This window comes from Oncorhynchus nerka, linkage group LG17, assembly GCF_034236695.1.
Source record: "Oncorhynchus nerka isolate Pitt River linkage group LG17, Oner_Uvic_2.0, whole genome shotgun sequence".
Lineage (NCBI taxonomy): Eukaryota > Metazoa > Chordata > Actinopteri > Salmoniformes > Salmonidae > Oncorhynchus > Oncorhynchus nerka.
In genome coordinates, this window is record NC_088412.1 from 41,982,266 (window position 1) to 41,994,504 (window position 12,239).

General features: G+C 40.0%; 1 protein-coding gene across 1 annotated transcript in view; it reads left to right on the forward strand.

Annotated features, from left to right (window-relative positions):
* LOC115145273 (insulin receptor-like) overlaps positions 1 to 12,239 on the forward strand; it is a 127,948-nt gene that overhangs the window by 2,012 nt on the left and 113,697 nt on the right. The window lies entirely within an intron of this gene.

The following is a 12,239-nucleotide window of genomic DNA, read 5'->3' on the forward strand; positions in this document are numbered from 1 at the left end:
CACACCGTCTCATTTCACCATGTCCCAGACAATTACTGTGAGGATGTTTACTACAGAGTAATTTAGTATTGAAATGGGAGAAACAAAACAAGATTATAGCTGTATATCCTATTCCTTGTGTTATGAGAAATTTTATTCCTTTTGTTATGCGGGGCATTTTGTATGGAAAAACCAGGCAAATCAATGTTTTTAAACTGTGGCTTGTAGCTACATTTGCAGTTTATTGATAGTTGTTGGCCTAGTCTTTATCACAGTTTTATTTGAGCTATCCACGTCTGAGAGAAATATAAACCCCACAGTCCCTGTTTTGATCCAAACATGTTCAGATCATGATGAAATAATTTCACAGCATACAATATGATTGTCTCTAATCTTCCATGTTTGCATGACTCAGAGCCATGCATATTATGAAGACCTGGTGCAAGATAAGGTGCTATTCCATACATTTTATTGAATCTACATTACATATTTATTTTCTAGCAATATGGAATGTTTTCTAGATGAGTGGACCTGGAGTAGCTTTTTTCAGACTTGACTGTGGCAATTTTGTGCTGCACTGAATTTTGCATAATGACAATGTCTAATTTACAGTCTTTGCATATTTCTCTTGCTACAAGACTGTCAGAATTATGCTGTTTGCTTCCTTGTAAAGCTGACATATCTCTAGAACGTTTTATCTAGAACATATGAGGCTGTTTGTAAACATTAAGGAAATAACTAGTAGGCATTCCAAATCCCCGGCTGGGATTTGGAGTCCCATAGGGCGGAGCACAGCATCCGGGTTTGGTCGGGGTAGGCCATAATTTTAAATACAAGGGGTGGCAGGTAGCCTAGTGGTTAGAGCGTTGGGCCAGTAACCAAAAGGTTGCTAATATTGTCTGGAACTGGAACACTGTCGATCCAGAGCATCCCAAACATGCTTAATGTGTGACATGTCAGGTGAGTGTGCAGGCCACTGGGACATTTTCAGCTGCCAGGATTTTTTTATTACCCCCCTTTCTCACCAATTTTGTGGAATCCAATTGGTAGTTAGTCTTTTCCCATAGTTGCAGCTCCCCTACAGACTCGGGAGAGGCGCAGGTTGAGAGCCATACGTCCTCCAAAACATGACCCGGCCTGGGCTCGAACCCGGGGCTGTATTAATGCCTTAGACCGCTGTGCCACTCGGGAGGCCCCCAAGATTGACCTCCTTGGTCAGAATGCCAAGTTTCACGTCTGGAAGACACCTGGCCCATCCCTGGTGAAGCATGGTGGTGGCAGCATAATGCTGTGGGGTTGTGTTTCAGCTGCAGAGACTGGGAGCCTAGTCGGGATTGAGGTGAAGATGAACGGAGCAAAGAACAGAGCGATCCTTGATTGGAACCTGCTCAAGGCTGCCGACTGGGACGAAGGTTCACCTTCCGACAGGACAACGACCCTAAGCACACAGCCACAACAACGTAGGAGTGGCTTTGGGACAAGTCAATGACTGTCCTTGTGGCCAAGCCAGAGCCCGGACTTGATTCCAATCAAACATCTCTGGAGAGACGGGAGAATAGCTGTGCAGCGATGCTCCCCATCCAACCTGACAGCGCTTGAGAGGATCTGCAAAGATGAATGGGAGAAACTCCAAATACAGGTGTGCCAAGATTGTAGTGTCATACCCAAGAAGACTTGAGGCTGTAATCACTGCCAACTGTGCTTCAACAGTACTGAGTAAAGGGTCTGAATACTTAATTGAAGTCAGAAGTTTACATACACTTAGGTTGGAGTCATTAACTCGTTTTTTCAACCGCTCCGCAAATTTCTTGTTAAACCTCTTAGAACTCCCCCCTACTTTGTGCAATTTCTGCCTGAAGACATACCCAAATCTAACAGCCTGTAGCTCAGGCACAGAACCAATGATATGCATATTCTTGGTACCTTTTGAAAGAAAACACTCTGAAGTTTCTGTAAATGTGAATTGAATGTAGGACAATATAACACAATAGATCTGGTTTAGATAAAACAATGGAAAAAAACATAAGTTTTTTATTTTTATTGTTGTATCATCATCTTTAAAATGAACAAGATAAAACAAACATTCAGATAGGATGATGGGGACAATTTCAGTGAAAAATAGAAGAGGGCAACAGTACTTGTATAAAGTTTCAGAATGATAACTTTCAAAATGAGTGTGCTACCCAGGTGTCCCACACAAGTAGCCCAAATGTACCCAAGTGGCCAAATTGGTGAAGGTATACATTTTGAAACAAATAACTATATACAAACTACCAAAATGGTATGGGTAACTATTTACACACTTTCAGTCCTCTAACAAATCAAATCTATTTATATAGCCCCAGCCTAAAACCCCAAACAGCAAGCAATGCAGGTGTAGAAGCACGGTGGCTAGGAAAAACTCCCTAGAAAGGCAAAAACCCAGCCAGTCCTCTTCTGGCTGTGCCGGGTGGAGATCAGTGGTTGTAGAGGGTGCAACAGGACAGCACCTCGAGTAAAAATGAACAGTTTATGGTTCCATAGCCGCAGGCAGAACAGTTGAAACTGGAACAGCAGCAAGGCCAGGTGGACTGGGGACAGCAAGGAGTCATCATGCCAGGTAGTCCTGACGCATGGTCCTAGGGCTCAGGTCCTCAGAGAGAGAGAATTAGAGAGAGCATGCTTAAATTCACACAGGACACCGGATAGGACTCTCATTCGGAGTCAGTGTCACTGTGAAAGAAAATGTTCAGTTAGAATAGTTTCACATATGAGCCCTTATTCAATAGGTATAATAAACAGATATATATATATATATATATGGGGTACAGGGAACATAAGGTTGAATATCTTATTATGACCTGCTAGATCTACTGTCTCTTTTATATTATGACAGACCAGCTAGATCTACTGTCTTTATTATATTACAACAGACCAGCTGTATCTACTGTCTCCATTTCACTTTGGCCATTGTTGTGGGCCTGCCCTCCCCTCAACAGCCTCAAATAGGCTATTTCATATGGGTTGGGGTGGGGCGGCAGTCACACGCATCTCACATTTCATAACATTACATGTTTATATATTGCTTCTAAAATAAAATAATATTTTATATTATTAATTTCAAACAAGAGCATTAGCATGATAAGAACTTACCAGTCCAAAACGATGTCCTCTCCCTTTCAAAAAATATTCCACCACCGCTAAATGAATCGTCCTACAACAATCTGTCTCACTTTCCCAATCAATTTATTCAAAAATGGTGTGTAATATCTGTATATCTAGACTTAGATTTAGCTTTCCCTGACTTAGTCGCCATACTGATTGATATATATAAACAGCTGAATCTGCGCGTTTACCAAACAATGCAGTGCGTAATATGTGTTTCTCTTTCCGCTATGAAACTTCAATAGCGGATGACTCTCTTTACGCTGGAGCTTACTACATGGGTTGGTCTTGCAACACATGAACTTGACCTATTGCCGTTTATCTCAGGTCATTGGCTATCTACCCAGCTAGATTTCAAGACGATCAGTGGTCATTGGGTTAAAAGACAGTCAATCAACAAAACAGCGGGCAAATCATTGGTGCACAATGATATCATGACTTGTTGTCTTCAAATCGGTTTCTTTCAGTCAATACGTCCCGCGAAATGGCCCATCACGTTTGATTGTGTTACAAACAGACCAATTGATTGCAGTGAAACCAAACATGACTGGAAAAGTCACGTTCTGTGTGGGTTATTTACCTGGAATGTGTCTTCAAAAATGGAATGAGACGGAATTCACGACACAAGCGGTTCACAAAGTGTTCCGTGTTAGGCTATAAAAACGGATTTTATCAAACAAAAGATCATTCATTGTGTAACAATGAGCATTGGAATTGCAAACAGATGAAGATGAAACTATTTTAATGCAGTTTGTGATTATGTTACGCCTGTGCTGGTTAATTAAAAAAAATGTATGCTCTATGCTCAGATAATCGCATCGTATTCTTTCGCAGTAAATCCTTTTTTAAATCTGTCAACACAGTTGGATTAGCAAGATTCTAGGCTTTAGATACATGTGAGACACTTGTATTTTCATGAATGTTTAATATGACTATTTGTGTAGCGATCACCGTATGTTGTGGAATTTCAGCCCGCTAGCGGGTTCCGTGCGCAGAGAGGTTAACAAACTATAGTTTTGGCAAGTCGGTTAGGACATCTACTTTGTGCTTGACACAAGTCACTTTTCCAACAATTGTTTACAGACAGGTTATTTCACTTATGCACTGTATCACAATTTCAGTGAGTCAGAATTTTACATACACTAAGTTTACTGTGCCTTTAAACACCTTGGAAAATTCCAGGAAATGGTGTCATGGCTTTAGAAGCTTCTGACAGGCTAATTGACATAATTTGAGCCAATTGGAGATGAACCTGTGGATGCATTTCAAGGCCTACCTTCAAACTCGGTGCCTCTTTGCTTGACATCATGGGGAAATCAGCCAAGACATCAGAAAAAAATTGTAGACCTACAAGTCTGGTTCATCCTTTGGAGCAATTTCCAAACACCTGAAGCTACCATGTTCATCTGTACAAACAATAGTACGCAAGTATAAACACCATGGGCCCATGCGGCCTTCATACCGCTCAGGAAGGAGGCGTGTTCTGTCTCCTAGACATGAACGTACTTTGGTGCAGAAAGTTTAAATCAATCCCAGAACAACAGCAAAGGACCTTGTGAAGATGCTGGAGGAAACGGGTACAAAAGTATCTGATATCCACAGTTAAACGAGTCCTATATCGACATAACCTGGGAAGCCGCTCAGCAAGGAAGAAGCCACTGCTCCAAAACCGCCATAAAAATGCCAGACTACGGTCTGCAACTGCACATGGGGACAAAGATCATACTTTTTGGAGAAATATCCAATATACAATGACCCTAAGTATACTTCCAAAGTTGTGGCAAAATGGCTTAAGGACAACCATGTCAAGGTATTGGAGTGGTCATCACAAAGCCCTGACCTCAATCCTATAGATAACGTGTGGGCAGAACTGAAGAAGTGTGTTATGAGCAAGGTAACCTGACTGTTACACCAGCTCTGTCAGGAGGAATGGGCCAACATTCACACAACTTATTGTGGGATGCTTGTGGAAGGCTACCTGAAATGTTTGACCCAAGTTAAACTATTAAAGGTCAATGCTACCAAATTCTAACCGAGTCTATGTAAACTTCCGACCTACTGGGAATGTGATGAAAGAAATAAAAGCTGAAAAAAATAATTCTCCTATTATTCTGACTTTTATCATTCTTAAAATCAAGTGGTGATCCTAACTGACCTTAGACAGGGAATTTTTACTAGGATTTATTGGTCAGGAATAGTGAAACTGAGTTTAAATGTATTTTGCTAAGGTGTATGTAAACTTTCGACTTCAACTGTATGTAAATGTGATATAAACGTTTTTTTATTTATTATATCACTTTGCTAAAATGTATATAAACCTGTTGCTTTGTCATTATAAATTGAAGAGGGACTTTAAAAAACTCAGTTTTAGTATAAGGCTGTAACATAATGTGCAAGTCAAGGGGTCTGAGTACTTTCCGAATGTACTGTACATAAGGTCATTTTCTGCAGAAAAGTATTCTGTTTGATGGCATTCTAAAAGAAGACCATGTTCTGTGAAATGTATTTTATACAAACCCACCATAGCTAGGATTTATAAAAGAGCCCTAAGCCATTGCGATGCAAATGTTTGTCTGAGAAGTTGTTTTCACTGGCCTTTGTTTTGTACCTTTTTTGATTCTGTATTCTATACAAGTATTTTTTTTGCATTCTGTTTATTAGATTAGAATATGGCCAAATGCCACAGATTAAGTCTAACAGGCAATGGTAATCTCAGGAGTTGTGAACAAAACGATTTCCGTGTCCTTTGTCTGTAAGGTGTTTGTGGGGAAGCAGGCAATACGCACTGTAAAATAAATTAACGTCTCGTTCCTCTTCCTAAATGTTTCAGGTTTTATCCCTCTCAACGTACCCTTTTCAGTCTCTCCCCTGTCGCTGTCACAATTTATAATCTGGTTTGTATGTGTTAAGTGAGCTCTTCCTCTCACACTCAGTGTTCACTAGGGATGCAACGGTACAGTGGGCCCACGGTTCGGTATGTATCACATTTTGTGGGTAACGGTACGGTTTCGGTATCATGTATTTAAGTTTTGTCTTGTATGACTCTCATACAGTGGATGAGTTTGCAACACGTAGCTCTCCCAGTCTAGTACAAATTGATCTGTCAGTGAGGTAGCTATGAGTTGCTCTGGAGGTCCATCTATCAGTGTAGAGAGTTAGATGGGGTGTCTGTCTTCGTTTTCAATTTCTCTCCGTGATGTTTCATAGTTTGAGATTTACTTTACTGCTGAAATGTGTGCGGGAGGGGACATTCTTCATTACATTTTTTTCATCAGGTGACGAAATCCTGAGTCAGTAACTGCCGAAAAGGGTTGCTTATCTTTGGCTCTGAATTCTCCCGCCCCTTTTGTGATTTCTTTATCTTTTTTCAGAATTTGTCACAGATTGTTGTTGGAAGGCAGCAGCGAGAGTGTTGTTTTCGTTAACGAGTGGACTCTCCTTGCTCCACCTGCAAGGGATATGGCTGGGTGATGGTGACGTAAGTTACATGTGTTAGAAGTGTTTCCACTCGAGTAGCCGACAGTGGCAATGCTTGCAGACTGTGTTTGTTTACGGTTTTCTTACCCTCATCGTATTGAACGCTGAATCCAAAATGTTCCCACACAGTGGATTTGAAAGACGGCGATGCCTCTTCAAATTTGCTGCTCTTGTCTCGCTAGCGCTTGCCATTGTCAAGTTGGAGCTGAGAGAATATTTGTTTTTTGTTTCCCCTCTTCATGGGTCCCCTTTAGGGAGGTTTCCTACTGAATGTCATTGCAAATCGTCCATTGGTGTTTTAAGGGGTAGGGTTGTGGGGTGTTTTTTTTTTGTGTCTATCTGCGTTGTTTTAGAACTTTTAAAACTTTTTTTGTACATAATGTTGCCACTACCATCTCTAAAGACTGAAAATAACTTCTAGACATCAGGACTGCGATTACTCATCACGGACTAGCAGAATCCTTTTTCTTCTTTCATGACTCTGACGAGCCCGAGAGGGATATACTGCTCTCTCGGGAACAGGCCCCAACTCCAGTGATGAGCGTGTAGAGGAGGCGGAGAAAGAGGCCAGAGGGCGGGCTGCCTTCTGAGGAGTAGGAGGCGCTCGAATAAACCCCCACTCCCCTCAGTTCTGCTTGCAAACTTTACAAACATGTACAAAAATAGTAAAAATTTGTTAAACAATGCAGATAAACAACAAAAAAACACAATATGTTGGGGGCACGTAAAACGTCTGCCTTTTCATAAATATACACGTTAACATGTTCATTCTGAGACATTTTTTTTCTCTCATTTTGTGTGCAAATGTCACATCTATAGTGCTGGAATTGCCCTTCTGTAAGTTTAAGGAATATTTCCTATTGTCTCCCAACTGTTCACTGTCACCTAAATCAGGTAGGCACATTTCCATCATATGATGTGGAAGTGCATGGATTTAAATGCTTTCCATCTGTATGTAATGATAGCCCTTGAATCTTTTCTGTCAGATTACTGTTGGCAGGCAGCACTGCTGCAAAACATTTTTTACTCCGAGATGGCAACCACCCTTCTCCCATTTAACCATTGGATACAGTTACTGTTATAACATTAAAATTATCAACAGGGCAAATGAATGGTGCTAGTCTAAGAACAATTGAGGCCTGAACAAATAATGGCGTGATGCTCATGTCTCCACTCTAGCAATGGGAGTCCCAATGGCGGGAAGGCAGGTGACAAGCTTGGCTCCAAAATTATTGGGATTATTTTTGACAGATTTTGTCGTGTGAAAACGCTCTCGCTCGCGTCTTCCTCTCGATTTAAACACATACACCAATGCCTTCCCCCTGCCAACTAAATTGAGAGATCACTTCTTTCTCTCTGACAAGTGGTTTCAACTTGCTATTTTCATTTGTAGGTTTGGTATAACAGAATCGGTCACATGGATACCCGAAACACATTAAAACATAATTATAAGTAATATAAAGAGCAAGTTAACCTTTCTAACCACACCCTTTTTGTCTCAACTCAAATTGTGCGCAGAGGAAACACTACTAAAACAGGAGTATCAATGAACATTGAATCTGCATTTTAGCCAAAGATTGTTATATTAGCTATCTAGTCTTAGAATTTTTTAAAATAAATGTGCTATAAGCATAAAACACAATTTACATTCTGAGAATTAAGGTAGGCCACTTGATTTCAACATCTGAACAAAGTTGACAGGCAAGCATGCTGTTCAATCAGTTGGAGATGGACAGAAGGGTGTGTTCATAACAATTCAACTGTTGCAATTATAACCATTTCCTGGCTACTTGCTAGCATGTGGACTTGTACTTGAGAGATTGTTTGACATCTGTGTTAATTTTCTGCAATGTCTAGTCATTATTTGTGAATGTGCGTTATGCATTGTTCCGGTAAAATGTGTTAACAAATGGGGCATTTTCATAGTAGCCTAGTGGTTAGAGCGGTGGACGAGTAACCGGAAGGTTGCAAGTTCAAACCCCCGAGCTGACAAGGTACAAATCTGTCGTTCTGCCTCTGAACAGGCAGTTAACCCACTTCCTAGGCCGTCATTGAAAATAAGAATTTGTTCTTAACTGACTTGCCTAGTTAAATAAAGGTAAAATAAAAAATAGATTGCTTTGAAAGCCAGATCAGTGATAATTGCAAAAAGTAGGTTAAACAATTTTGATACATTTTATTAAATTATTAGTGGGGCTTCTAATTTGCCTAATTTCATACGCCCTGAATTCATACACTGCATTTCAGCAAATAATATACTTTTTTACCTTTTGTACAATTTAAAAAATAAATCAAATAATCACGCTTATTTAGAGAACATTTGAACAATCTAGATTGGGATTGGTCAGGGTTATTGTTATATGCATTAATTTGATAGGTTACAGGTACAAAAGCCATGTGAAAAATGTCATAACAAAATGTGTCAATTAAAAAATAAATATATATATATATATTGCTGTAGTGTCTAGACATTATTTTGCTAAAATGTACATATCTTTAAGATAATTTCAGATTTATTAAAGCTGCAATATGTAACCTTTGGGGTGACCTGACCAAATTCACATTGAAATTAGTTATAGATCTGTCATTCTCATTGAAAGCAAGTCTAAGAAGCGGTAGATCTGTGTGCTATTTCTATGCTTCCTGTTAAGTTTTTCACAGCGGTTTAGATGGTGCATTGATTCTCTACACTGTACTTGCTTGTTTTGTCAAACTGAAATTAGGCAAACTATTCGAATTTTAGCAACTAGGAAATGGTGGTGTAATTTCTGCATAGTGCGTCTTTAAGTGACTAATACTTGTCATTATGTTTCAAAATCTGTAGTAGAATGACTGAAATCTGAACAGAATGACTGCAATTGAATTGGCTACAATTGGAAATGAAAGTAATGACAATCCACAGTTGGGTCACCTGCTTCTGTCCTCCCACTGTTATGTTCAGGGGAGAGGCTATACGGACACACCTGGTGGCCAAAATTGATGACGTATGTCGCAAAGTAAGAGTCTTTTTTTTTTTAACTACCTCAAGAATATTTCTAAAACAGTAGCAAGACAAGTTTTCACCAAATGGGCTTACACTTTATTTACTGCTCTAATGGAGCCCAATATGGTGACTGACTGGCTCATTCCCTGGCCTGTCTGTATACGGATAAAGCCACTGCAGACTGGGAGCTTGAGCCCAACCTCACTCTCTAGGACTGTTATTCATGTGTTAATGGACCCACTGCGTGTGTGTGTTATCAGTGGTGATGGTGAGTCCTGAAACACAAAGGTGTGTGAGACCCATAACAAGGTCTGGTGGTCTACTCTACCCATACTGTGGCGATGGCCGCCCCTTATTAACCTCTAGTGACACCCCATCCCGTGAACGGGACCGTTATCATCTGACCCTAATTAGCATAACGCAACGGACATAAATATTACTAGAAAATATTCCTATTCATGAAAATCACAAGTGAAATATATTGAGACACAGCTTATTCTTTTGTTAATCACCCTGTCATCTCAGATTTTCAAAATATGCTTTACAGCCAAAGCTAGACACGCATTTCTGTATGTTTATCGATAGCCTAGCATAGCATTTTGTCCAGCTAGCAGCAGGTAACTTGGTCACGGAAATCAGAAAAGCAATCAAATGAAATTGTTTACCTTTGAGCTTCGGATGTTTTCACTTACGAGACTCCCAGTTAGATAGCAAATGTTCCTTTTTCCCCAAAATATTATTTTTGTAGGCTTTTCAGTAGGACCGAGAGGAAAAATGGCTACCTCTGTATTTTACGCAAGAATCTCTCTGAGAGCCATCAGGTGACCACTTACGCAATGTAGTCGCTTACGCTCATTCGTCAACATAAAGGTGTGAAACTACGTCAAAATGCTGTAGACACCTTGGGGAATACGTAGAAAAAGGAATCTGGTTGATAGTCCATTCACTGCTCAATAGGGACGCATCGGAACGCAGAGCTTTCAAAATACGAGTCACTTCCAGATTGGATTTTTCTCAGTCTTTCGCCTGCAATATCAGTTCTGTTATACTCACAGACAATATTTTTACACTTTTGGAAACTTTAGTGTTTTCTATCATAAGCTGTCAATTATATGCATTTTCTAGCATCTTGTCCTGACAAAATAGCCCGTTTTACTTTGGGAACGTTATTTTCCCAAAAATGAAAATACTGTCCCCTAGTTTACAAGAAGTTAACTTTGACGATCTTCATCAGAATGCACTCCCAGGAATCATTGTTCCACAATAAATGCTTGATTTGTCCGATAATGTCCAAGTAGCTACTTTTGTTAGCCCGTTTAGTACACAAAGGCAAACGCTCGTGCAGGTCCATCTGAACTGCGGACGAAAAGTTCAAGAAGTTATTACAGGTCGAAGAAACTTGTCATACTAAGTATAGAATCAATCTTTAGGATGTTATCAATAAAGTTCCAACCGGAGAATTCCTATGTCTGTAGAGGTACCATGGAACATAGGTCGCTATCATGTGTAATGCGCGTGAACAGGACCTGGCTCTCTGCCAGACCACTGACTCAAAGAGCTCCCATCCGGCTCCACAACACAGTAGAAGCCTCAATCAAGTTTCTAAAGACTGTTAACATCCAGTGGAAGCCCTAGGAAGTGCAACTTTATCCATAGCCCACTGTGTATTCAATAGGGGCTGGGTTGAAAATAGACCAACCTCAGATTTTCCACCTCCTATTTGGATTTCCTCTCAGGTTTTTGCCTGCCATATGAGTTCTGTTATACTCACAGATATCATTCAAACAGTTTTAGAAACTTTAGTGTTTTCTATCCAATACTACTAATAATATGCATATATTAGCAACTGGGACTGAGGAGCAGGCCATTGACTCTGGGCACCTTTCGTCCAAGCTACTCAATACTGCCCCTGCAGCCATAAGAAGTTAAGTACTGTATGTATGACCGTTAAGGCTAGGCAATGAAGTTATCTACCGTAACCCTTTACAGACACAATGCAGCTACAGTAACATGTCGATTAGCGACAATTAAAAAAAAAATATATATATAATAATGCTGTATCTGTAGCGTTGATCTTTTCAGACAGTCCGGCATAGAATGGTCTATTGTTTCCCTGACAACAAATGTTGCTGATTGATGTTTTTTATGCTGTTTTTTTAGGGTATGGTAGCTAAATGTGTTTCTACTAAATGGCTTGGTAAGGCACGGTATTTAACATCCTTTTAAAGTACTATTTAAAAAAATATATAATTTAAAGATTAGAGGAAACCTAGTAGCTGGTATTGGGAGAAGCTAAAGCAAGATGGATTTTCCATACAGTTTTCTGTTTCCAAAACTGGAATCTGTAACAGTGGACTGCGTTTATGTAGACTATACCCTTTGCCAAAGTTTTGAGTTATTGCACACGCTCACTTCAGATAAGGCATTCGCTAACGGAAATATGCAAATAAATGGTAGAACGCGCCAATAGGATCTCACTAGCTCGTGTTTGACTGTCCACCTCCTTGCTTGGACTGCCCACTATGATTAATTTGCTACCATTAGAAATTACAGACCAGAGTCTATCTAGGGTTAGTTAAACAAATCTTTGGTGTAGCAGTTTGAGATGATTTGATTGACAGTCCTGGTCGCCTAGTGATTGACCGTAGTCCCGCTT